Raw genomic sequence first — 27,414 nt, 5'->3', positions numbered from 1 at the left:
ACCATCCAGGTGCAAGAGTATGAGGGCTTAAGCAGCATTTCTGAAGTTGCATTCGAAGAAACCATTTAGCTTTTTTAGATGATAGACCTGGTAACAGGTTGTCTTTTTTTTTTGGCAATGTGTTCCATTAATGTGAAGTTGGTGTCCAGGGTCAATCCAATTAACATAACATTCTGTGAGATTTGAGGTTGAAGCTGTCAAGTGTCATTGGATTGAGTCACATTTGTACAGTATCTTGTTATTTTTAGCAGATAACAGGAATTCTGTCTTGGTTGAGTTAAGGTTTGGGTGGACACTGGATGTCTATCGGGTCCACTCACCTGAAAAGCAGGATGTCTGCAGGGGCGATGGAACACCTCTCAGCACTTCCTGGTGGGCACAGAAACCCCGGCAGGTGTCCCAAAAGGAAAGGGGGAGTGGAAGAGAAAGAGAAAGAGAAAAAACACTGCCACTTCTTTCCGGTCCAGCCAGGCACCCTGTATCTTCAGGGGGGCAGGTCGTTGTTGACAGAGTGATAGTAGAGTTAGTGCACTCAACTTCCTTGAAACTGAATCTCTATTTCTGATATGGGCACAGGAGTGGTAGAAGAACACCAGGATACTCCAGCACTTTTCTTGGATAATAATAACTGTTAGCACAATTACTAACACTGCATTACCAACAACCCAAACTGAGTACCATAACAATAAGTACTGCAACACTAGGGCTGGCTTCACAGAGAATCACTGTTGCACACTACAGTTAGAACTGTGGTTGCACTTATCATCCACAAGAAAGACAAACAAGGGCATTAATTATATTACACATAACTTTCCTGCAGGCATAGGGTTCAACTAAAAGGAACAAAAACAATCCAAGAAATACATATGTCCACTCTGGGTTCAAACAGTTAGAGTGGTACAGTTTTGTCTGGTTTCACTCTGTGTGTGGAAAAACACTTAAAAAAACAAATTCCTAAAACCTGAAATACAGGCATGAATGACACAATTTAAATCCAAACGTTATGCTATTAGAGAAAGAAAAGTCACGTAAATGCTCTTTTAAAATTGCACTGCACTTTTTGTAGTACTTGAGCTCGAACAGATTTCCTGAAGCACATTTAGGCAAGTAACGACAATAATAATGTAGAATGTTCAGAAATGCATTTGTCTCTTCAAGATAAGCACTCTGCCAAAATATGAGGTCTGAAATACACCAGCTCAAAGAACAAACTCCCTGGAGAATACTAGTCACTTAGCTGCAGTCTTTTCCGGAGTGCTGGAGGAATGCCTGGTGTCAGCTGATAAGGGAATGAAGAAAATAATTGCCTCAAAAGTCCTGAATACAAGGATGACAGCAGGGGCTGGACTGCCAAATCAGATGCTGAGATCAGGAAGCAAAACAAAGCCAAGAAGGGAGGCATTCTTCACTCTGCTATTTATGGCCAATCAGGAAAGCAGTTGAGTTTCCACATGTGGATGAGTCACCACACCCAATTAGTAGCACATGTCTACACCACACCCAATTAGAAGCACATGTCTACACCTGCTCACATTAGCAAACAGGCATTGGTAAAACAAGCATTGATAAAACCAATTGTGTAACACAGCACATTATGTTGACTTAGAGACATGAAGGTTTAACCAAGAACAGAGATATGATTTAACCCTAATCCCTGGGGATGCTGACAGATAACACAGGAGGCACCTTGGGGATTCCTGACACTGGATATCCAGGCCTGGATGATGTGCAAGCACTGTACAAGGCATTGGGTGTCTGAAACAGAATATGATGTACAGTTGTGTGTGAGCATCAGATTGGTGAATCTTGATGCTGTTAGCTGTGAGAAGACCACCAAACGTCTCCATGTCAAAGATGATGATGTAGTATAACTTGCACCTCCATAGATTTCATATTTCAGCAGCTGCCACAATAGTCTACGGGGAGCTAGATTTACTGGCACTGTGCACCAGCCTTCTCCTCTGCCTAGCACCTGGTGCTCCTCTCCTGCTATTGGAGGAATCTTGTGCCTGGCTCCTGGTGCTTATATCCTGATGGTTGGGTACTCTAATGCTGCTCCTCTGCAACCATCCAACAGAGCAGCCTCCTGATCGCATTCCCCAGACATCAGACCCTCCTGGCTGGCTTGCAGGGCACCTTGGGGGGCAGTAGACTCTAGGTTTTTCTCCAGATGGTCCTCAGGTGATACAGTGAGCCAGCCCTACTGGCCGTTCTGAGACCCATCCTAGAAGTGGGGTTCAGCTGGTGATAAAGTCCTTAGTCCATCCTAAAAGGCATGAGGTGGCTCCTCTTTTCAACTTGGCATTCCTATAATGTTTTTCTCCTCCCTGTTCCCATCTTCTCTACTGTCTCTACCTTGTGAAGGGGTTTTGTAAGTGAGCGTAGGGTGTTCTAGATGCTAGGCACTCCTGGCCAATCCTAGGCTGCCCCAACACTTTTGCCCAGCTTTTTGGGACAGTCCAACATGGCACTGTCATGTTTCTCTGAAAAGAATTCCTCCCAAGGCCTAACTGCCCCAAGCTGACATCACTGCCAGATCAATACCCTCCAAAACTTCACAAGTGAGCCCCTCCTATGCTGGCTCCAGATGGCCTTTGCTTTGTGGGCCCAGAAAGTCCAAAATGCAGATATTCCTCACCCACCCCACCCTTTCCAGAAACTGATCCAGCCACTGATCATTGTTCCTTTTGTGTGGTGAGGTATTTTGTTCCCTCTGGTGGAGAGCGCAGTAATTAACTTGGCCCATTAGGGGAGACCAAGTCCTTACATTTGATTATGAGCTAAGCCACAAAAGTACCACAACTCCTGAAGTCTCATAAGATGTTGATCTAGTGTGTTTCCCACTACAAAATCTAACTCAGTGTGCATGTTTTACCCCAGTTTGACATCTTGCTGAACTGTGCAAAGTTAAGTGGAGTGAAGGAGCTTTTTAAGGGAGATTTTGCCTATATGTGCAATACAGTGAAAGCACTACAGATTTTCCAGTAAACCCTACTGAACTATGAATGTACCCTTTTAATACAAGGCTGATCCCAGGACACCAACGATACTTGCAGAGTTATTTTAGTGCAAGGCTACTTGTGTACAATTACAAGATCAGGGGTAATTACCCCAATCTGCCCACAAGGGGGCAGAAACACTGTTGCACCCTTTAGTTGGGATGAGGGCCTAGCCATGGGCAGCCCCCACCCCTATATTAAAAAGAAAAGAAACTGGAGGCAGATTGGGTGTAATTACCCCAGCTGCCCCCAGGGAGGGCAGAAAGATTATCTTTCTTGTTGGGGTGGGGGCATGGCTATGCTCACGGAGGACACCCCGACCCCTATATTTAAAAAACATTCCCTCGTGTCTAGTGTGCTTGCTGCCTGCCTGTGGGGGGAAGATCAGTGGTAAGTATCCCTATCTCCCCCGGCGGGGCAGAAAGGCTGATCTTCTATGGGGCTGAGGGAGCATAACGCCATGCCCAAGGGCCGGGTCCTCCAAAATCCAGGTACTAGTGGTGGATCCCTGCTTCGGGATTGCTCCTCTATGGTGATCCCCAAGCAGGGATATAATGGGGAGAGTTATTATTGAAAGGGAGATTTTCCCACTTCTAACAATACCTCTTTCACTCCAAACTGTTTCGGGGGCTGACATATGCCCCTCTGAGCAATGTTGCAGTGGAAGTAAAATGAGCCCATTGGCTCGTGTTACTTTGACTTTAGTGTAATGACATCAGCATGCCCTGTGCACTGATCATCGTTACACAAAAAAAGACTCTGACTGCTTAGAAAGCTCTTCCTGAGCAGCCAGAGTTTAAAAAAAAGTTTTAAAAAATGACAACATTGTGCACGCTGAGGGAGTAAATTATGATTACCTCACAGCATGAGTAATAGTTACTAGAGGTAACTATAACTGGTGAATTTCACTGTTGTTCTTCAGTTTAAAAAGGTTAGGTTTGATGAAATTTTCATCTATAGAGTCACTTTGACCGTTGGTTTATATATAATATTGCCTTCGAGGGGTTCTATTGACTGCTAAACCATGAGGCCGAAACCAGAGATATTAATAAACGTCAAAAGTGGCCCTAGTTGGCAATACTGTACCAAGATACGCATATTAACCAATGTGTATTTTTATATTGCATGTTTATTTGAGAGTAGTCAACTTTGAAGATAGCTTCTTCAACGTGCATCCAATAAAACATACACATTCGAATTAGCCAGTTTGGTGTCTTTTCATCTGTCCCGAAGAAATTGCTAATAAAACAAAGGAGATTTGTGATGGCCTCTGGATTCATGTGACTCTGTGGCCTCAGTGTCGAAAACATAATTAAAGATTGCCGCAAAAAATGTATTTTCACTTTATACGAAAAGTTTTTTTTTTTAGCAAAAATGAATTAAATCAATATTGCCAGACAACTGGGTGCATAATATAAGATTTTATACCACTACCTGTTTTGTAATAAAAGTGCTCAAACTTGTGATAAATAATTAGATAACTAGACATATTTGTGCATTGGCATGAGACAATGTCTATGTAATTTTAGCAAAAAGGCTAACGCATCTGCTGCATTACCTGGTGTTCTCTTGAAGTATACACCCCTTGCATGCTCATGAATCTGCTCGCAAAGAAAAGAATTGCAACTGCAAAGGGACCTCAAGGTCAGGCAGGGCAGCGCTTTTCATTGACCCTTGTGATGCGCATACCGATGCCACTTGAAACCTAAGATTCAGAGGAGAGGTGAGTCAACACATTAAAGCACGACACTTTCAATATCCTGCTGATACCTGCATTATATCAGGAGTGCACCTTTACACCATCAGCAATTTCAGCGAAGGCCATGAACAATGGCAGGCGCTATCGTTGTGTTTTTGAATTTCAATTCTTTCGCCTTTTATTTCTCAGAAGGATCCACTTCCTGAACTTAGCTTCTTATTGCCCGTGTTCATATGAGGTCCATTTGATAGTAGAATAAATGCGGTGCTGTTATAAGCCATCCTGAAGCAGAACCTTATTATTACCGGTCCCTGATACAGCCGCATCCTGCTGCTCAATAACAGAGGGTCATTTTAATTACCTTTTCCTATTTGTTTTTTTCCTGAGCTATTGCTCTGGTAATCAAAAGAACATTGCACATCGAAATATGCTGATGGAGGATGATATTGATTTACTTTCTGAAATACGTCTTGTTATGCCAACTGTGCTGCCGTGAATCAAATATGCAGTTGCTAAAACGATGTGCAACACAGGGCACGCTTTTCAGAAGGCTTGTTAATATGGCTTTTAGTTGATCCCTAGTCCACTATATTCAAGACACATGAAAGAGTTACCTGAAATATTGTTTTAAATGCCCAAAGGTAACTGCAATTATAACTAAAACACTGGAGTGTTTATCCTCAAAACTGAAGTTTGTTATTACAAGTATGTGTGTATGTATGTGTTATTTCTATGCAAACCTGCATGTACTTGGTCAAATGCAAGAGTAAAGTCGGGGAGTATAGGAAGACAAATCTGAACGGAGGAATGTTTAATGCACTGTGATGTAGCTTTCTTTAAAGAGGCGAATCTTCAACTATATTGGAACAGCATTGAGGCTGCTCCAGGATGTGCAACAACATACAGGGATGTTGTTGCAGATCCTGGGTGCATAGATGGAAAAGACCTGCTATCTTGTTTTACACTTCTTAGGCTGAAGTCTGATGGTGTCCTGGCTGCAGTTATGCTAAGCACCACCAGAGAGGGTGTATTTTTTCTGCAGGATAAGTAGAGGGTGCAGGTTTTGATGACTTTGTAAATAATGCAGCTGGTTTTGAAGATGGTATGGGCTAACAACGGAAGCCAATGGAGTACCATCAGGATGGGAGTGACGTGATGAGATCACTTCCGGCTCTGGACGAGATTCGCTGTGGCATGTAGCATTTCCTTAAGTGGTGCCAGTGTGGAGTTTGTGAGGCCATGGAGTAGGAAATTACCACCACACAGATGCAAGAATAGAAGGTCTTAAACAACAGTTGGATGGGCATGGAAAACTACACTATTTTTGGGCATGTAGAAAAAAAAGGTTTCTCTAGGGAAAATCAATATTTCTAGTGTAAGGGATAAACAGATTAAAATGTATCTACAACAATAAACTCTGCCAGGGGGAATACCCATTGTGAACAATGTTTCTTGTGTAGGTGTAAGTTATGTGGACTATTCCTGGAAATCTATGGCTTTCATACATTTCAAGAAATTAAAACTTTTTGAATAACACCAAACAATCTAATTAAACCTGGTTGAATTCTGGGGCTAATTTGAGATTTGCCAGACAGAGCACACTAGTATATGTTTACATAATTGAGGGTCCATACATTCTCCTTGTTGATATCTTGCATACTTCTTTTACAAACATGCTGTTAATATGCCTTAAACACAACTATAATGTTCTGGAGGTCATTTTCTTATGCTAGGAAGAGACAGGTATGCCCTACAGCATGAGCTGCCAATCTTCAAACTCGGAGCCAGATTCAAGTCCGGGTGTCGGCTCATCAGCCTGTGAGTTTAGCAAATCATTAAACCTCTCTGTGCCTAAAAAATTATCCTGACCTTGTGTTATATATTATGGTGCTCATGTAAAGAGTTCTAATGCCATTTAGCTAAGTTGGCCCTATAAATCTATGGCTCAGTTTGAGGAGCACCTGTGGTCCTGTAACTGCAAACCTAGTGCTCCATGGGGACACTCTTGATGTATCAAAGATAGGGGAGACCCCAAACCAGTTTCCTTACTCCCTAATCTCTAGGTGGAAGCCCCATCCCTCTACCAAGGTCCTGATTGGTGGCTGTATTGCATGGTTTAGGGGTGCAGTGGCAGCATCCATGTTTGATGGGTATTGGCTTCAATAGGTAAATTAAGTGTCATGACCCCCGGTAAATGGGGTGCCTTTCTGTTTATTGCTTTAATGACCAATGCATACAAACATTATCTATATTATAAATACACTGGCTAGAAATGTCCCTTTCTGTGGGGTCACCCCAGATGTTTGCCTTAATCTGCTGAACCCGTTTCTGCTGGCTTTAGGAATCGGCACACATTTCCCTGCTGCCTATTGGTAAAGTGCTTGTACTCTACCTCTTAAACATTATAAAATTGGTATGGACTGATTGGTACATTTAATTTAATTTTAAACCCCTAGTATATGGTACTACCTGTACACAGCTCTTGTAAATGGAATGCTACCAGTATGCTGCAGCACTCATTCTAATACCCACTAAGTAGCCTATAAAACATGTCTCAGACCAGCCACTGTAGCCAGTAGTGCAGGTTCAAACTGCCAATTCGGCCTGGCAAAAAATACCTTTGGCAAGGCCTAAACCTTCCTTTTTAATACTTGTAGGTCACCCCTAACATAGTCCCTAAAGGATCATAGGGCAGGGTGCGTGGTGGTTATAATTATTTACATGTCCTGGCAGTGAAAACCCCCCAATGTCATTTTTCAATGTTACAAGGCTACCTCTTCATAGTTTAACACTGAGTCACCTTGTTATACCTAACTGAACCCCCTGCCTTGCACAGCCTAATTTTGTCCTCACCAGGGGGATGGCCAACTGCCCACAGGCACCTAAAACCATATTGCTGGCCAACCCCCATACCCCAGGGTCTTACAACTCCCAACATCCCACCTTATATATATTTTCTTTACTGTGCTGCGGTATATCATAGTGATATTATATGGGACCATGCTAAGTGCCACAATATCGCTGCGCAGGCCCAAAAGAATATTCTTAACTTCACCCAAAGGGGTGTCCTTCCTTCTGTGTACCCCCCACATGGGCTAGGGGTTCATTGCACCAGTATTCAGCCCCTGTATTATTATTTTTTTCATTTATTTTATTGGACACTTAACTTTCCGCTTCCGTATAATGTCAGGTTAACCACTGAGGTGTTTTTAGGTAAAGTAAGAAAGTGGTATCCTATGTCAGAAGAGGCATCTGCTGCAGAGCAACCAGTGTTCTGGGAGAGTGTGTAATTTGAAGAAAATAAAAAAAGTTACTTGGAGCCCTAGCTTCATGACTGATCGCTGTTAGTAAAGTACAGAAGTAGGTTAGTATAGTTACTAAGTAACTATTTCTTTTCTGAATTTTGATTTGAAAAGTACATGCCTGTATAACACTGTGAGCCAGACATATGAGCCCAGACACTGTAAAATAGACATATTCTAGGAAATATATTAAAAGTGTTTAAGCATATAGAGAGTTTGAATAGGGTAGAATGACACTGTATATTTTTTTACTCACCACATAACTTAAAATGATTGTTAGAGTTCGCACTCTCTGCAGGGTCACCCCCAAATTTTTTGCCTTCCTCCTCTTATTTTTGCTGATCTTGTTTTTACTGGCCTTAGGACTCTGCATGCTTTAACATTGCTAACCAGTGCTAAAGAGCAAGTGCTCACTCTTTACACGTGATAAGACTCTATTATTTGAGGATGCTTACTCATGGGGGTCTTACACACCCAACCATGCAGATATCTGTAAATTTTGAACCTTAATTTCTTGAAACCTACTGAACAGATTTATACCAAATCACAAGCAGTACACTTATTGGGACAAGTTGTGGGACCCTTCTTTTCTCAACTTCGGATTCATAGATCACTCCAAAATCTTGAAGTAAGGGATGACGTGAATTAACTTTTTTTGGAAAGTTTCATGAAGACTCATCAAACAAAGGTACTAGTAAACCAAAAGATTAATTTCCTATGGTAACTAGGTCCTAACTATAAATACACAGTGACAACTACCACTTTTGTTTTGACACACACACAGAGGAAGTGCAAGCACCAGTGTAGTTATTGTTAGATCAGACTTAAAATAGGAACGGTATATTTTGTTCCTTTAATAACATTGGTGCCATTTGGCATATCTGCAGAAAAAAGTTATTCATTTAGCTGATTCATTGAAAGCCTTGTGTTGATCTGTTAATCGTGGGCCAAGAGAAACGAAGGAGGGGGAAAAATGCACATTTCCCATGTTAATTCCCATAAGAAACTTTGCTGTCCGATAAAGAAAAACAGCTGTATGGAATTACATCAAATTTTGAAAAAGTTAGACCTTTACTCAGAACCTTTTTTTTTTTTTTTATTTGATGTAAATCTGTTCAGTTGTTTTTTAGAAATGAATGTTTAAAGCAGGACTTGGTTGGGCCTGCAGGGGTAATTCTCAGAAAAAGTTAGGTATATTGGGACGGGAGTTTTAAAGTACCAAAACATTTAAAAAATGGGGCCTTCTGATTGACTGACCAAGCTTTTCTCCCCTTGTCCTTTTTGATACTGCATGTCCATCCAATTTAATTGACTGACTGCATTATTGAACAAAATTGTGCAACTGCCATTAGGAGACTCAAGTACTCCTCCCATGAATCCCAGATTTTTTTTTTTTTAGAACACCCTCATTCATGAATAGGGGTGAATAGGGGTGCAAAAGGACCCCAACATTAAAAATGCAAAAAATAAATAAAACACAGACATGGTCTTGTGGTACCAGTGCAGACTCCTGTACTGTATTACCACAGCAGCACACATAGATCCATGATGAATACTGCTGCACTCTAGCCGTAGTAAATAGGGATGCAAGATATTGTGAAACTATGCTTGTGGGTTGGAACACTGTTGCTTTTGTGCCAGGGTTGAAATTTTTTGGGGGGATTGGGTGCAGGCCTGATCTGTTGGTTGACTCACTGCCAAGCCCCCCAAGACACATTCCCAAAGGTCATGTGCAGAATAGTGCTGGGTCAATCACTTGGAGGAATTGGGGCAATGAGCCTGGCCACAGGCCATACCCTGCAATTAAACCACCAGCAGCGTATGGCTGAGGCACATGCACAGTGGGGGTTGCCACTCACTCAGGAGGGGTTGGATGCAGGCCCTCTGGCTAACCTCCCTGCTATGCACAGCTGGAATAGTTTGCTCACCCGAGGGAATTAGATTCCCCAAACCTCACACCTTCTACAAGTGATTCAGGATTGTGCATGGCAGGGGACTAGGTAGGTACCTCCCTGGTACGGGTCACGACCAGTGGCCGACACCTGCGAGGGGGTTTGAAAATCCTCGGGTGCAAGGGATTTTTTTTTAGCCCTGTGAGACAAGGAAGAGCTTCCGTGTTCCCCCCTCCGCCCACCCGCCCCTTTGTGACGTCGCAGCTCGCTGACGTCACAGGGTTGTTTTCCCCATCGGAGCAGGAAGCGGCCGTAGGGCAGCTTCCTGCTCCAATGGGCAAAACGGCCCCAAACAGCCTTCCCCACGTTCGGGAAGGCCTCGTATGAAAGGGGAGACTCTCCCCTTTCATACGAGGCCTTCCTGAATGTGTTTCCTGACCCCCGATCGCAGCACAGCTGCGATCGAGGGCCAGGAAACGCCAGTAGACACCAGGGATTTCACTTGGGGGGGTCATATTTTTTAAAATCAATGTTGGGGCCCCTTGGGGGGCACGATCACGCCACACTCAGGGGCAATTTTTTTTTTTTAAATAAGGAAATTGACAGGGGGTCGCCCATAGGCAGGGTTTCCCTGGGGGCCATCTATGTAGATAGATATGTCTATCTACGTGGATATATCTATAGATAGATCTCTCTCTCTCTCTCTCTCTATATATATATATATATAGAGAGAGAGAGATCTATATATATGTGTGTATATCTATATATGTAGATCTATCTATAGATATATCCATGTAGATATATATATATATCAGTGCATGTGTGGTTTCCCTGGGGGTCCCCAGGAAAACCAGACCCACATATAAAAGTGATCTATATATATATATTTGCCACCAGTTGTCTTGCAGTTGCAGCTTGCGTCTTCAAAGCACTGCACATACTTCAACTGACGCATTTCAACTGTAGCTTTTAGGCAGCAATAAAGAAGTCAAGTAAGTCTTGTGATTATGTTTCTGCTACAAAAGGATCAGACTTTTGTCTAGTGGCAGTTTTAGTGCCATAAAGAAGCGCAGAAGGTTTATATGACTACTGCAAAGAGCAAATCTGTATTTTAAGTAAATAGCTGAGTACGTTAGTAAAGTCAGCCACTACCTGCACTATAATACAAATGAAATGTATGTGCGGGGTGGCTATGGAGAGACGAAGAGCACGTTTGCTGGGTGGTAATGAGGGAATACGACGAAGAGGACATGGGAGTTGGAGCACCAATAATGATTGTTGGACTGGGCGCAGGAGGTGCTAAAGACTGTGACGAATGGTATGTGACAAGGTGTTTGAGTGTCTTGAAAGATCGTGCTGATTGAGGGAAGAAGTGCAGGTAAGGTGGCCTCTACTGTTGCACGTATCACACACACACACACCAGCAATTTTGTGACTGTCTATGTAGGCTAGTGTTTTAGAGCAACAGTTTAGCCAATAGCAGAGATGGCATCTTGATGGATGACTGCTGCTGACATCACTCTGGTTATAGAGGACAGCTCTGACATAGGATCAGAGACTGAGACAGCAGATACTGAGACAGCATCTGAGGGATAGGACAATGGTGCAGACTCTGGGAGTGATTTTTGAGTTGGAGGAGTCCCATTGGATTACTCCTTCCAGTAAATTGTGAGAGAGGTGATGAGGGCAGTCCTGTGTCCCTTTGCAAGCACAGTCTGTGCAACAGGGCAATAGTGGGTTAGCCCAACCCAGAGAGCAGGTGAATGCGGGGGCAAGCACAGAGAGGGTGCTCTCTTGGGAGCTCTCCAATTTAGTTCAGCCCCGAATTCCACTGCCCAAATTGTATTGTGGAGAAATCAAAATTATCTATCACAAAACAAACTGGTTTTGTAAGGCAGGCACCTGTGTTTTTGGTCCTGGGTTCGGCGGCTATAGAGGGAAACATACTAAACCCAAACATTTCTGGAAACTAGACATCCAGGGGAGTCCACAGAGGTGTGACTTGTGTGGATTCCCCAAAGTTTTCTTACCCAGAACACCCTGCAAAGCTGAAATGTTGAATAACTTGCATTTCTGTCACACAAACTACAGGAATATGCTGTGATCCACAAAATTCCTACGTCCAAGTTAATCCTCACCTGTCCTGATAAAAACACTACCCCACTTGAGTGCCTATACCTAGTGCCTGCGTAAGGAATGGATCACCCCAGGGTCAACAGTTGTGTGATCTAATTCTGTCTGGGGCACTAGACCTACCCACACAAGTGAGGTACCATTTGTATCGGGAAACTTGGGGGAATGCTGGGTGGAAGGACATTTGTGGCTCCTCTCAGATTCCAGAACTTTCTGTCACCGAAATGTGATGAAAAAGTGTTTTTCTGTCCACATTTTGAGGTTTGCAAAGGATTCTGGATAACAGAACCTGATCAGAGCCCCACCAGTCACCCCATCTTGGATTCCACTAGGTGTCTAGTGTTCAAAACTGTGCAGGTTTGGTAGGTTTCCCTAGGTGCCTGCTGAGCTAGAGGCAAAAATCCAAAGCTAGGCCCTTTGCAAAAAACAGCTCTGTTTTCTTTGTCAAAATGTGATGTGTCCACGTTGTGTTTTGGGGCATTTCCTTTCGCGGGCACTAGGCGTGCCCCCACAAGTGAGGTATCATTTTTATCGGAAGACTTGGGGGAACGCTGGGTAGAAGGAATTATGTGGCTCCTCTCAGATTCCAGAACTTTCTGTCACCAAAATGTGAGGAAAAAGTGTTTTTTGGTCACATTTTGAGGTTTGCAAAGGATTCTGGGTAACAGAACCTGATCAGAGCCCCATACGTCACCCCATCTTGGATTCCCCTAGGTGTCTAGTTTTTAAAACTGTGCAGGTTTGCTAGGTTTCCCTAGGTGCCTGCTGAGCTAGAGACCAAAATCCACAGCTAGGCACTTTGCAAAAAACAGCTCTGTTTTCTTTATCAAAATGTGATGTGTCCTTTTGCCAGACCCAAATCTTCCTTTTTAAAACATGTCACCCATAGGGCAGGCCCTGGATAGCTCAGAGAGCAGGGTACAGTGTATATAAAAATGTGGACATGTACCTTGAAGCTTTACATGTCCTGGTAATGACAAACCCTTATATTTGTTTTTCGCTATTGCCAGGTTACCTCTCCCGTAGGATAACATTGGAGTTACCTTATTGCATTAAATATACTATAAGTTTCAAATGGGAACAGGTAACCAGTTTGCTTTTGTTGTCTCTTGAATTGTAATGAAAAATCCACTTCTTATAGCAAAGTCGAATTTGACCTTACAATTTGGAAAATGCTAATTTTAGAAAGTTTACGTTTCCTGTCTAAACCATTTAGTGGCTGTAGTTTGCCTCTGGGTCAAATGACTGGGTGCAGCTGACAGTTAGGCTTTGTGTATTCCACCTAGACAGCCACATACAATAGAGAGCTTAGTTGTGCTTAGAAGGGCCATCACTGGCAGGATGGGAGAGCAGGGGAGGGCACAGACTTGTTTTCACACTTGAATAAACTGTGTCCTGCCTCTAAGCAAAGGATTGAATACCCCTTGTAGTTAGCCATGTTCCAGGGCAGGGAAGGCAGGAAGCCTGGACACTTCAATGAGAATTTCTAGAAGCTTCTCCTACTTTCCAGAGGAAAGGCACTGGTCATAAAGTTTGGATCTCAGATACCACCTCTTCAGTATACTTCTGGACCTGTGGCTGCTTTGCAGGAAGAAAGACTGCTGTGCTGTTGAGAGGACTGCCACTCTGTTGGACTGCTGCTCTGAAGGGCCTGCTGCCTTCTTGCCTGGGTGAGGAGTAGTGGACGTGCAACTCTGAACCCAGGACCCAAGAGTGACTCAAAGGGCTAGTTGGCTGGCCTCCTGAGCAGAAGCCAGAGGATATAACAGACTTCTAGCATCCTTGAACCCAACACCTACACCCTGTGATCTAACATCTGTCCTTCCAAGTGGTGCCACCAGTCCTGGACCTTTGGAAGTGGGCCTTGTTGGACCTGGCCCTTTAACAGGGTCATTCCCCAGACCTTTTGCTTTTTGCCTCCTTATTTTTCTGACCTTTGTTGGCTGACGTTTTGACTCTGAGCACTTTTTCACTGCTAACCAGTGCTAAAGTGCAAGTGCTCTCTCTTACAAATTTGGTACGATTGGATTCTAACTAATTGGCAAATTTAATTTACCTATAAGTACCTTGTAAAGTGGTATCCCTATACCTAGGGCCTGTAAATTAAATGCTACTAGTGGGCCTGCAGCGCTGCTTGTGCCACCCACTGAAGTAGCCTGTCAAACCTATCTAAGGCCTGCTAGCGCAGAGCCTGTGTGCGCAGTTTCCTGCCACAGGGACCTGACATCTCAATTTACTTGCCAGGCCCAGAACTCCCCTTTTACTACATGTAAGTCACCCCTGAGGTACGCCCTAGCTAGCCCTTTGGGCAGGGTGCCATGAATGTAGAAGGAAGGATGTGTCGTGTTGCGTGGCCTGTCCTGGTAGTGACAAACAGCCTAACTTGGTGTCTCACTGCTGTGAGTGCTACCTCCTCATAGGATTGCATTGAAAATGCCCTGCCTTATGTTTAAGGGGTATTGTCTGATTTATGAGGGGTAGCGTAGGCATGTTTGGTATGGTTGTGATAGTGGTGAGAAATGCTGCTTACCGGGGTAGGTGTATTTTTTATTACTATCACAGAAATGCCACTTCTAGAAAGTGCGCATTTATCTGTGCTTATGACTTTGGGGTTTTGCAGCTTGTCTCCAATCCACGTCTGGGCAGACTGACAGTTGGGGCTTTGTGCATACTTCTCAGACAGCCTGAACACAGGGAGGGTGGAGGTGACACAGAGGTGCATCTACATATTGTAAAGCCTTCCTGGGCTGAGAGAAGGGAGAGGCGGGGCACACCTGCATTTGTAAAGGCAGTGCCCTGGCCTCACACAATAGGGTTGTTAACCCCCTACTGATGTTTGGAGCTTGTGCTGAAAGGAGAGAGGGGGCACTCCCAGAACCAGTTGTAACTGGCTGGAACCTCCTCTCCCTGCCATTGTAAGACACACTGTAAACCCAATATAAGTACAAGGGAATTTTCCCCACAATTTGAACACTCTTGGAACTCGAAACTAGACACAGAACGCTGATGCATGGACTCACCAGGAAACCACCTTGGATTGCTGCTGTTGTGGTGACCTGTGACCTGCCTGGCCACTAGGAGGAACTGCCACCATCTGCACCCCTTGTGTTGGCCTGTAGCTGGGCCCACCAGCCCTGTAATCCTGCTTGTTTTGTTGTTCCCAGGGGCAGGGTGCTGTGGCCCCGGACCCCTGTAACAATCTCTACCACGTTTTCTTTAGTGCTGTAAAAGCGCTGCTTTTTCCAAAAATCACCACAGCAGCCCAGGCTGCAGCTCTTTATTTTCAGCCGAAAAATCACCGCCGCAGCCGGGCTGTTGGAAGTCTCTTTAGCGCAAGGTCCGCGCTCATCTCAGTGCCCCGGGGCACGTGAACAAAGGGAACCGGAGCAAGCGTGGTCCTCTTGGCGCCCCCGAGGCACGTCCCGCTTTTGGGAGCACCCCTGGGGCACCAGCTGCCTCCAGTTCTTCAAGAAGCCTCCTGGCGGCTCGGGAGCAACTTCTTACACTCGCCCACCACTTCGGGTGCGGGCACGTGTTTCCTCGGGCCCCCGGAGGTGTCTGAGCTCCCACGGATCACCAAGCAGGACTCGGGGAAGGCGCGAGGAGCGCCTCCTTTCCCAGTCGCTGCGCTAGGAGCGGAACGCTCCTGTTCTTGGGCATTTTGTTCTTCTGCTGGAATCGGGAAGGGAGACCTCGACGGAGGTCCCTTCCCGCCTTTGCCCCCATAATTGTTGTTGGGCCACGCCCGGCCCCCACCCCACGGACAGGGTGTGAGGGGCCAAGGCAGGCCCCCACCAAGAACACAGGCCCCCCGGAGGGGCCTGTTCACAAGGAGAGGGTGCCGACCGCCCCTCTCTCCACCAAAGCACCGCGTGGCCCCCGTTTTGCGCACAGGAGCGCTGGGTGACCCCTTTGCTCATCTTTTAGGCACTTGAGTGCCTCTTCAACTGGAAACAGGTACTTTTTAGGGTATCTAGGCTGTAGGAGCCTAGTACAGACTTTTGATTGTTTTAGATTTCCTACCTGTTTATTGTTCCTACATGTATGTGCGAATGTTCCTTTTATGGGCATGTCTAGATGATATGTATTTGTATGACTTATGATATATTCTCTAATGTTCCTTTTATGGGTATTTAGGAATTGTTCATGACAAGTGCATATATCTTTTACTATAATTCCTGACTACTTCTTATGTTGCAGAATCCTGAGTACTTATGTGTGCTAATGCGACCACTGCATATTCTTTCAGAGTATTAGTAACTTGTGTAACATTCTGACAACTGCTAAGTTAGCAGGGTATTACTTACGTGTAATGTTGGTCTAATTATGTTTTGTGCAATACAGATTATTTTTACATAGCTCAGTGTTGTGTTTATTTTGTGGTGTACATTTTGCATCATATGTGTTGTGTGTGTTGTGCAAACGCTTTACATATTGCCTCTGGGATAGGCCTGACTGCTCGTGCCAAGCTACCAAGGGGGTGAGCAGGGGTTATATTGGATGTGTAACTCCCTAGCCCTGACTAGAGTGGGTAGGTTCCTCCGGGCTGAGTTGCATACCCTAGCCAACCAGAAACCCCATTTCTAACAGGCCTGATGGTGCTCTGCCAAGCCAAGCTATGGTCCCCATTGTAACCAATGTCAAGTAATGCAAAGCCCCACCAAGCCTCACTACACAGGTAAATGGGATGGATGCAAAGCCCTGCAAAGCCTCTCCGCACAGCTTCGTCAGAACTGACACCAGATGACGCAAAAGCTCAGAAAACAATGCCATGCAGACAACTCACCATGATTTAAATTGCAATGTTCAGCAGACCTAAGTGGGCCCCAGTAGCCAACCCGCGCTTCAATGTGGTTGGCCTGAACCTGTAACCTAATCCCGATCTGCCGCGGCCAGATAACCACAGTTGGTGCTTTGGGCTTTTTGGCACTATGATCACTGAAATCTTTAGCCCTGCATATCTCTTGCTCAACTAATTGGATTATTGTTGTTTCGTCTTGTTTCATTTAGTAAAGATTTCTAATCTGGTGTTGGATTCACTGTGTTACTGTTTGAAATGTTGCACACATACTTTACACACTGCCACTGAGTTAAGCCTGAATGCTCTTTGCCAAGCTACCTGAAGGTTGAACACAGGTTCATTTAGGGATTACTTGTGCTGAACCCTGACAAAGATTGTGGTTGATGCTCCGCACTGTTAACTCTTTGCAATCAGGTTAATGTAGCTTCTACAACTAGAAATCACTGATTGTAATAGTGTCACTGATTAACATGTGACCTATCTATGCACCTGTCGTTCCTGAGCTATCTTACATTGTCATTGTTGTTTGTGTATGTACCCTGTAAGTTTTCCTTCCCTCACTTCCTGTTTTGTTTTCATTTTATAGTATTACTTTTCATTGTTAACTTAGTTTTGTGTCATTTTGTACAAATGAATAATTATTCATCTACTTAAAATATGTTTCTTTTTTATTATGTCATCCATTTTGCTGCAAGTTCACAAACGTTGTGAGAATGCAGCAAAAAAGGTTGAAAAAATAAAAGAAATGATGCCAACTAAATTGCTGAGAAAGAGAAAAGAACATCATTGCAGTGAAAGAAGTATTTAATGTAGCACAGACAAAGATTCATCTACAAGTATAGGTTATAAAATTAAAGACAATTAAAGGAGTCCAGCGTTTATTCAAAATGTAGTAGAAAAAACAATAGTAAGGAATGAAGTTGACGGTGTGAACAATTAGCCAAAATAGTTAATAGGACGTTAAGAAAACCCCAAAATGCCTCTAAAGCTAGAAAAGTAAAAACGGTTTAAGAGGAAGAAATTCTGAGAGTTTTGTGAACAGTTCTTTACCAGTAGAATAGTAGGGAACAATACTAATTCAATAAAGCTAGTAAAGAAAAAATGACTAGACTTAGGCAGAACAGTCTATAGAAAACCTTCTTAAGAAGCAAATTGTTCAAAACAGGACGTATTTCATTCTGGTTCTCAATAAAATTAAAACTATATATAGGCCAGTGAGTTTATTTTAAAAAAGTGCTAACAAAAGCAGAGTATAAGGAAGTCTAACTTTTGTGTAATGTTTGAGGGAGATTGGAAACATGTATCCGGAACAGATTTTTTTTTAATGAGAATGGTTATTACCAGCAGCATAGTTTAGGTGTTGATTTTGACAGAAATGTATATGAATTGAAAGAAGGTACTTTAGACCCAAAGAGACGTTTGTGCCAAGAAAGAAGAAAGATATAATTAGGGAACAGATGTTACAAAGTTTCCCTCCCGCTCCTATTTATGAATGGCAGTAGAGTAATGTTGATAACATAAGCAGCAGTGAATTGGCAAACGGTGATTGCTCATATACAAACATAGCCAAGAAGAACTTTGGATTTCTACAAACCCTTGATCCACACAGAGTTGGACATTTTTAAATTGTCTTGTTTATGAAAAAAGGTGTCTTACAGGACATTCCATTATAATCAAATGTCTGTGCACCACATTAAGATGCACTATATAGTCAAAAGGTTGAGCTTCATGAAAAGTTATGTTCTTCATCTAGAAGAAATGAACACACTAGGATGTAATCAGAATTACAGAAGCAATTACAATGAAATACTTTGGGCCAGAAAGAGGGACAGGAAACTTAAGTAGCATTGGAGAAATCACTTCAGAGAATCTGTATGACAATTCTAGAAAAGAAATTGCACAACACACAGCAACATCAGCAGAATTTCCAAATAAGTCATGTGTCTGTTGCCACCATACCAACTACAAGGCAGAGAACAAAGAGGTAGACATCAATGCCAAGATTGAAGATTGTGATGCAATGGTTTAATCTAGCTCTTTACTAATAGCTGAGGAACTGTTTGATTTATGTTACAACTGCAAATACTGCATTAGTAATTTGGATGGTAATAAAATTACTGCAAGAAGCACTCATAACAACTTAGAGATCTTGCTACTTCCTTGTGAACTTCAGCAGCTGAACATTTATGAGGCTGTTATCTTCCAAATTGTACACTTGGTTTAAGTTATCCTCTAGCCAAATAGTATAAAGTTACCTCCAGGTGAATTCTTAAAAGGTCTGAATGGAAAAGCACCATTAGAGACAGGTCCGATACTCTCTTCAGCCACAAATTACCCTATCTGATACGGTTTTGTTAGGAGCAGGGAGTTTCACACTCACGAGGATAGGGCCAACTATACCTCATAGAATATGCAATATATAAAAAAAAGTGTGTGTAAAGTTTCACTAACTAATCTCTTATAAATTCAAGTAATAACAATGTTTTTGTACTTAATCTTTCCTTTATTCGTTCCCATATTTCCATATCGATTTACAATCTTATGAAATTATAGATGTTCTTGATTAGCATCCAAAAATTATATATTTTGACCTTTCATCCAGATTTGTTCCAAGGTCTACACAGTCTATGGCTGGCTCGTCTGTGCTTTTACAAGGCTGTTGTTCCAAATACAATGAAAAAAAATCACACAATGGTCCAATTTCTCATTATTTAGTAAAAAATATAATGAACATAATGAACTGAATAGGCTATTAAAGAGGAAAGCAAATTGTTTCTATATTATATGATTATGATGTGAACACACATCACAACAGGAAAAAACTTTTATTAGATTTAAAATGCTATACTATCTGGATTCTAATTTGTATCAGACTGTAACCTCACACTGTCACCTCCACAAGTGTCTATCACTAGTGTATAAAAAGTACTTTTTCTTACTCTTTCTTAAAACATTCAAGCGTGAAAACACCAGCCAAACCTTGATATAGCACAGTGCATAAGAAGTGCTCAAATTTTATAGTGTATATTGAAACACATATACACTATTTTGTACTACATGGCTATTCACGAACAATGAAAAATATGCTAATCACACAGACAGATTTGCACTATATTACAGTGGTGTTTGCAGCATACTGTGGACTCTCATTACCTATCTACACTATAAAACAGAGAAGGAACTACAGATTATAGCTTACATGGCCTTTACCTCTTACTAACACCTGTCTAATACAACACACTGTAGCAACTCAGGTTGATGTACTGTCTTGTGCCAAAATGGTATTTATATACCCTATAGTATAACAAAAAAGAACAAATAAATACAAGGGCAGTTTGATAGATCGGACAGCCTAAGGGCGGTTGTCCCACAAACCTTTTACCTGCTTGCCTCACATTTTTTCTGATTTCTTTTTGTTGGCCTTAGGATTCTGAGCACTTTACCACTGCTGATCAGTGCTAAAGTGCATGTGCTCTCTACCCAAAACATGGCCTGATTGGTATATGCCTAATTGGCATTTTTACTTCACTTATAAGTCCCTAACAAAGTGCACAATATGTGCCCAGGGCCTGGTAATTGAATACTAAGATTGGGCTTGTAGCACTGCTTGTGACAACCACTTAAGTAGCATTTCAAAACTTGAATGCAGTGTTACACTGCAATGTTGACTTGGTATTTAAATCCCCTTGCCAAGTCTTAAACTCCCCTTTTATTAATCAATCAATCAATAAACTTTGTAAACAGACCCATCACCCTTGAGGTTATCCAGGCGCTGGGTCTGCTTAGACGGTGTTAGTCAAAGAGGCAGGTCTTGAGCCTCTTTCTGAAATCCTGGCTGAAGGGAGAGGTCCTTAGGTAGATTGGCAGGCAGTTCCAGGATTTATCTGCCAGGTAGGAGAAGGCGTGGTCTCTGTTGTTGCTGCAGTGGCTTCAGGGTGTGCCAGCGAGGTAGGGAGAGGCAGAGCATACATTTCTGGTGGGGTGCTGAAAGCTCAGTCAGTGGTTGAGGCATGCAGGTCCTTAGTCATAGGTCCTTGTAGGTGGGTTTCAGTAGATTGAATTGGCATTGTTTGTGTATGGGAAGCCAGTAGATGTTCCTTAGGTTGAGGGATAGCCTGGAGACTGCGTTCTGAATGATTTGAAGTTTTTTTGTGGCGTGTCTGACATAGAGAGCATAACCATAGACTACGCAGCTGGTGATGAGTGCCTGTGTGATGGTGCGCTGGTGTCAATGTGTCGATGGGGGTGGGGGGCACTTCAGTATCTTACATAGCATGCAGTGGATGAGGAAGCAGCCGGGGATACAGCATTGACCTGGTTCTTCATGTTTAGTTTGCTGTCAATGGTGGCTCCTAGGTTTCGGGCATGGTCCTTGGAGGTGAGGGGAACCCCTACGTTCACAAGCCACCAGGACTTGTCCCTTGGTAAGGGTTAGTTCCCTAACAACAGGACTTCAGTTTTGTCTGTGTTGAATTTAAGGCAGTTGTTAGTCATGCAGTCAGTGATGCTGTGCATGAGGAGGTGAAAGTTGGTCTTTGCAGTGATATGGTCTTTGGAAAGAAAAAGGATGGACTGTGGTTTCTACGATGTTGCTCAGAGGAGTTTTATATAGGTGTTGAAGAGGGTGGGGCTGAGCGAATGTCCTTGAGGAGTGCCACAGATGATGGGCTTGGGTTGTGAGGTGAAGGGAGGGAGGAGGGCTCGCTGTGTTTATTTCAGGGTGTCAATTCTGATGCTGATCTGGTGGAGTCTCTTGTGCAGTGTGTTGTGAAATATGGTATCAAAGGCTGATGAGAGGTCGAGGAGAATGAGGGCAGCTGCATGTCCTTGGTCCAGGAGGTTTTGATATTTGCAATCAGGGCAGTTGCAGTGCTGTGTTTGGAGCAGAATCCAGATTGGGATTAGCACAGGATGTAATTGTTTTCTATGTACATTGTGAGTTGTTGATTGATGGCTTTCTGGAGTACTTTTCTTAAGAAGGGGAGCAGGGAGATCAGTAGGTAGTTCTTGAGTTTGTTGGGGTCAGCAGAGGGATTCTTTTATTACAAATAAACCCATAGGACGGGGCTATGTAATTAAATGGTAGCACATATACTTTTAAGTTTTACATGTCCTGGCAGTGAAAAACTCTCAAATTCTCTTTTCACAATTGTGAGGCCTACCCCTTCCTTGGGATAATATTGCGGATTCCTTATTACATTTAATAAGCTATAGTTCCTGATTGGGAATTGGTAGAACTTTCATGTTTAGTACCTTTGGAATTGGAGTGATAAATCCTCTTTAATGGTAAAGTTGTATTTATTGTTACAATTTTGAAAATGCAACTTTAAGAAAGTTGGCATTTTCCTGCTTTTATCCCTGTATACCTGCACCCTGTCCCCAATTCACATCTGGGATGGGGTGGGGTGGGGTTCCAGCTGGGCTTCTGCATTAATTCTAGCCTGCCATACACAAAGAGAGTTTACCTGTGACTGATGGGCCATCAACATCCTGATTGGTCATACGGGGCAGGATGGGGGGAAGGAGCTCGGCACCGCCTCATACTTTCACTTGAATAGGCTGTGCGCTGTCAAATGTAGAAGGCTGGCCCTCTATGTAGTGTGCAAAGCTAGTCACACTGTGAAGGGGGTCCATGCAACCACACGTTGATTTACAAAGGTACAAGATCACCTAATGCTCTAATTTTTATGTTAGCTTGGTAGAGCAGTTTGGCCAATCTTGGAGAAGTGCAAAGCATATGTTGAATTCACAGTATCAATCATGCAACCCACACATTCGAAGGAATAACTTGAGATCAATTTATAAAAATACTTCAGATTTTTATATACATTTTAAGACCAAGATTATCAAAATTGGTTAAGTACTTTTGGAGATATGGATTTTTTAAATTGAAAGAAAATAGTGTTTGTTGTGCATGAATACACACCATGAGAATCAATGGAAAGTCACTGTTAGACCTGACAGCCTTAGGGTGGTCACCCCTAACTTTTTGTCTGCCTCCATCCACTTTTTGGATACTGTTTTTGCTGGTTTTTAGACTCTACTAGCCAGTGCTAAAGTGCATACGGTCTCCCTTTAAACATGATGACATTGGATCATACCTAATTGGATTATTTAATTTACTTATAAGTCCCTGGTAAAGTGCACTATATGTACCCAGGGCCTGTAGATTAAATGCTACTATTGGGCCTGCAACACTGATTGTGCCACCCATTTAAGTAGCCCCTTAACCATGTCTCAGGCCTGCAATTGCAAGGCCTGTGTGTGCAATTTCACTGCCAATTCGACTTGGCATTTGAAATACTTGCCAAGCCTACAACTCCCCTTTTTCTACATATAAATCACCCCTAAGGTAGGCCCTAGGTAATCCCCAGGGCAGGGTTCTATGTAGGCAAAAGGCAGGACATGTACTTGTGTAGTTTACATGTCCGGATAGTGTAAAACTCCTAAATTCATTTTTGCAATACTATGAGGCCTGCCCCTTCATAGGCTAACATTAGGGCTATCCTCATATATTGTTTGAGTAATAACTGCTGATCTGAAAGGAGTAGGAAAGTCATATTTAGTATGGCCAGAATGGTAATACAAAATCCTGCTGACTGGTGAAGTTGGATTTAATATTACTAGTTTAGAAATGCAACTGTTAGAAAGTGAGCATTTCTCTGCACCTAAATACTTCTGTGCCTTATAATCCACATCTGGCTGGGTTCAGTTGACAGCTCCCTTGTGCATTCACTCAGACAAACCCCAAACACAGGATGCTCAGCCTCACTTGCATACATCTGAATGTTGAATTGGTCTTCCTGGGCTGGGAGGGTGGAGGGCCTTACATTTACATGTCAAAGGACAATGGCCTACCCTCACACAAAGGACTGCCACACACCCTACTGGGACCCTGGCAGATTGAACTGAAAGGGGACCTTGTGCACTTCTAAGCCACTCTTTGAAGTCTCCCCCACTTCAAAGGCACATTTGGGTATTTAAACAGGGCCTCTGCCCCTTCCACCTCAGACACTTAAGGGAACCTGAACCATAACCTGCAACCTGCCAAGAAGAACTGCCTGACTGCCCAAAGTACTCACCTGACTGGTTTCTGTGAAGGACTGTTGCCTTGCTGTTGCCCTGCTGCCTTGCTGCTCTCTGGCTGTGCTGAGAAGTGCTCTCCAAAAGGCTTGAATAGAGCTTGCCTCCTGTTCCCTGAAGTCTCAGGACCAAAAAGACTTCATTCCTGCAAGAAGAACTCCCTGTGTGGTGAACGCCGATGCACAGCCAGTCAGAAACGACATACAGCCTGCATCGCAGTGAAATATTCACTGCACACTAAACCGGAACGACTCAGCCCGACTTTGCAATGAGAAGATCGACACAGCGCCAGCGTAGCAACTGGAAATTCGACACACGGCCCACTGGATCAATGCACAGCCGAGCCACAGCAATGCACCCCAGCTTCCAGAGAGGAGTTGACACAGTGCCTGCCGTGCAGAATACATTTCCAGCAGCCCCTGTGACTTTGTCCTGTCAGTGACGGATTTCAACGCATTGTCCCCGGGGCATCCAAAAACCCCACAACCCGAAGAGGATCCAAGACCGTGCACCGGAAATCAACACAAAGCCTTCCCTGTATGAAAAATAAATGACGCATCTCTGTGTGTGGCCCCAGAAATCGACGCATACCTCCCTGTTTTCCACACATCTCCTCCTTTGTGGTTCTTTGTGGAGATTTTGCATGCCAATCAGGTACTTTGAGCTTGTAACAGACATGTGTTGCTTTTAAGAGACTAAAGGCACGTTATATCATTTTTTTCAGTTATATGCCAAAAGATACATATTGCAATTTAATCGTTTTGCCCTGCATCTTATCAGGTAAATATTATATATTTTTCTAAACACTGCGTAGTGTATTTTTGTGGTGGTCTAATCTGTTATTGCATGATTTATTGCAGAAATACTTTACACATTGCCTTCTAGGTTAAGCCTGACTGCTCAGTGCCAAGCTACCAGAGGGTGGGCACAGGATAATTTGGATTGTGTGTGACTTACCCTGACTAGAGTGAGGGTCCTTGCTTGGACAGGGGGTAACCTGACTGCCAACCAAAGACCCCATTTCAAACAGTCACCTATAAAAATACATATAAAATCACACAGTTGCTTTAACAATTTTTTATTTTTTTTGCAGGTTAGTTGAGGTCATTTGTGGGCACGCTGTGCCAGCTGGAGAAGTTCAGGTGGCTCCCTGTTCCAGCGGGATCAGCTTTGAAAAGTCTCTGTAGCTGGTGCAGGAACACTGTGGGGGACCACTTGGAAAAGGGCTGTGCAGGTAAGTTTAGAGGTGGTTCCTTGGGATCCCCTTGGAGTGTTGAGGTTCCAGGGGGTGAGGGACCCTTAGGGGACTACTGGTTTTTTGTTGCAGGGCACAGAGTGGCCGGGTGCAGAGCAAATTGGTGAGCCAGGAGCTGAGCACAAAGATGCCCTTGGGACATGGAGGTAAGTCACTTTAAGGGTCACTTACATGACAACGGGGGCACTCTGGTGGAAGAACCAGGGTGTTCCTGAAGTCCCTCAACTGAGGCTTCCTCCTGTTCCTTTTTCAGCCCCAGGCAGGCTGGTTTTCCTGGTGCTCAATGTCAGCTGACCAATGCCCAGGATATTGGTATGGTTTGGCCAATGGAGGGTGCTGTGCCACCAAACTTGGCAAACTTGCAGGGTTTGTCCTTGTGGTTGTAGTTGTTTCATTGGATTTGGCTGCACCTTTCGGTTTGGGAGTTAGCGGCCAGTCAGTTAACTGACTGTCATGGGTTGCTGGTTTCTTCTTTGTTGCAGAGTGGTACCACTACTTTGGAGGGAGTTCATGGGTGACTGGTGAAGCCTGGAGGGCCTCTGGATTTCTTGAGGTCAGTCCAGTTGTCGAGCAGCTCCTCAGCGGCGATTGTCTGGTCCTGGGTGAAGCAGACAGGGTTTGGCGCCTTTTCTGGGTGCAGCAGGTTCACAGTTCTCATCCTTTGGATCTTCTTTGTGCTGGTCTTCTTCGTGTCCTTCAAATCTGATTTCTTGGACTTGGGACACCAACTAAATACTGATTATAGTGGTCATTTTAGGGGGAACCCAGTAGTGTCCAAAGGGACACTTACCCTTGGGTGGCTACACACACTGTAGTGATCACTTCCTTTGGGAAGGGTCACTTCCCTAACCCCAATTGGCTACTTTTCTTCCATCTAAGATGGAGGAAAATGAAATGGAGTATCCGTCTCGCAGGCAACACCTTAGGGGTGGTGCGTGCCAGGTGGGGCCACTCCTCCTACCCTGTGTGTGGTATCCCGCCTTTGCTCCTGCCAAAAGTGGGGGTTTGGTAAGGGGCTGACCATCTGGTGCTAGCAACAGGCCTGGGGTCGAGTTTCAAAGTCGTTAAGCCCTTTGAAACTCAACGCCAAGGTAGTGCACATTCCTGAGGGAGGGGTTGTTAGCTCCTTCACCCAGGAAGGGCATTGTTTTACAAACCGGAGAGACAGGGCTCTCCCCTAAGGTTTGTAGATTGAGTGTCTGGAGGTGGCAGGTTGGATAGAACCAGTCAGTAACCATGGCAGGGTAGTTAGGTTTTACAGGGGGCCCCTCTAAGGTGGAGATGGTGGTTGCACTGTCGCGGGACTGGCGGTAGAGACCCCCATATTCCCAGTACTGGGAAGGCACCTGCAGAACACAGTCAAGTTTCCGTCTGAAACACCAATGTGAACGAACCCCTGTTGCCTGTGGAAGGCCTCTTCAGGCCGGCAGTCAGACAGTTTCCAGTCACCGTATTATGAGGTTGCACACCGCCAGATCTTCCGGGCCGGTCTAACCGCCCCAAAAACCATGGCGGAAATGAACAACATAAATGGAAGCACCCACCCTCTGCAACACAGGCACATCTGTAGGTGCCATGGCAAATGAATTGCAAGTATTTCCACTGCTCCTGCTGGCCATTGACATCTAGGACCAGCGACGCCGACATAGACACCGGCCATAAGTACCACATCCTAGCACACTCTGAAGGGAAGGACATTAGTACACACCATACAGACATGCGCAAGGAAAGCTAGGACAAGCTATGTAGCATTGACACCAACTGTGCCGTTGTAGGTAAATATTATCAGAAATATAAAAATTTAATGACAACAACCATATACAAAATGCCACAAGGGCCAGTGCATCATTGTCAAAATGTCCCGGGCACACTGGTCATGTGAGGACTGCCCAACTTGACTCCTGACTGCAATATGCCGAGCTCCACAGGGCAGGGGCATCAATGGGGCATGCAGGCACCTTTAGAATGGGGGTGTGGGGGTGTGTGTGATCAGGGTTTGTATGGGGGGGTCCTTCCTCTTCCTCTTAGGCTTCCCCCCTTACTGTCCTGCTTTTGGTGGGACGCCTTAGCTTTGCCCCTCTTTCCTGCCTTCTTAGGTGGGCCGGTGGTGGAGGCCACCACAGCAGGGGACCCAGATGGAGTGCTACCAGGGCTGGAGGTGTGAGGGGCAGTTGTGCCTGCTGTGGCAGCACTGCATTCAGCTGACTGCGGGGCATGGCTCAGCCCAGAGGAAGACAAGGAGGTAAAAGG

This window comes from Pleurodeles waltl, chromosome 1_2 (genome assembly GCF_031143425.1).
Source record: "Pleurodeles waltl isolate 20211129_DDA chromosome 1_2, aPleWal1.hap1.20221129, whole genome shotgun sequence".
Taxonomy (NCBI): domain Eukaryota; kingdom Metazoa; phylum Chordata; class Amphibia; order Caudata; family Salamandridae; genus Pleurodeles; species Pleurodeles waltl.
The sequence above is the reverse complement of the archived record's forward strand: the minus strand, read 5'-3'. Positions refer to the sequence as shown.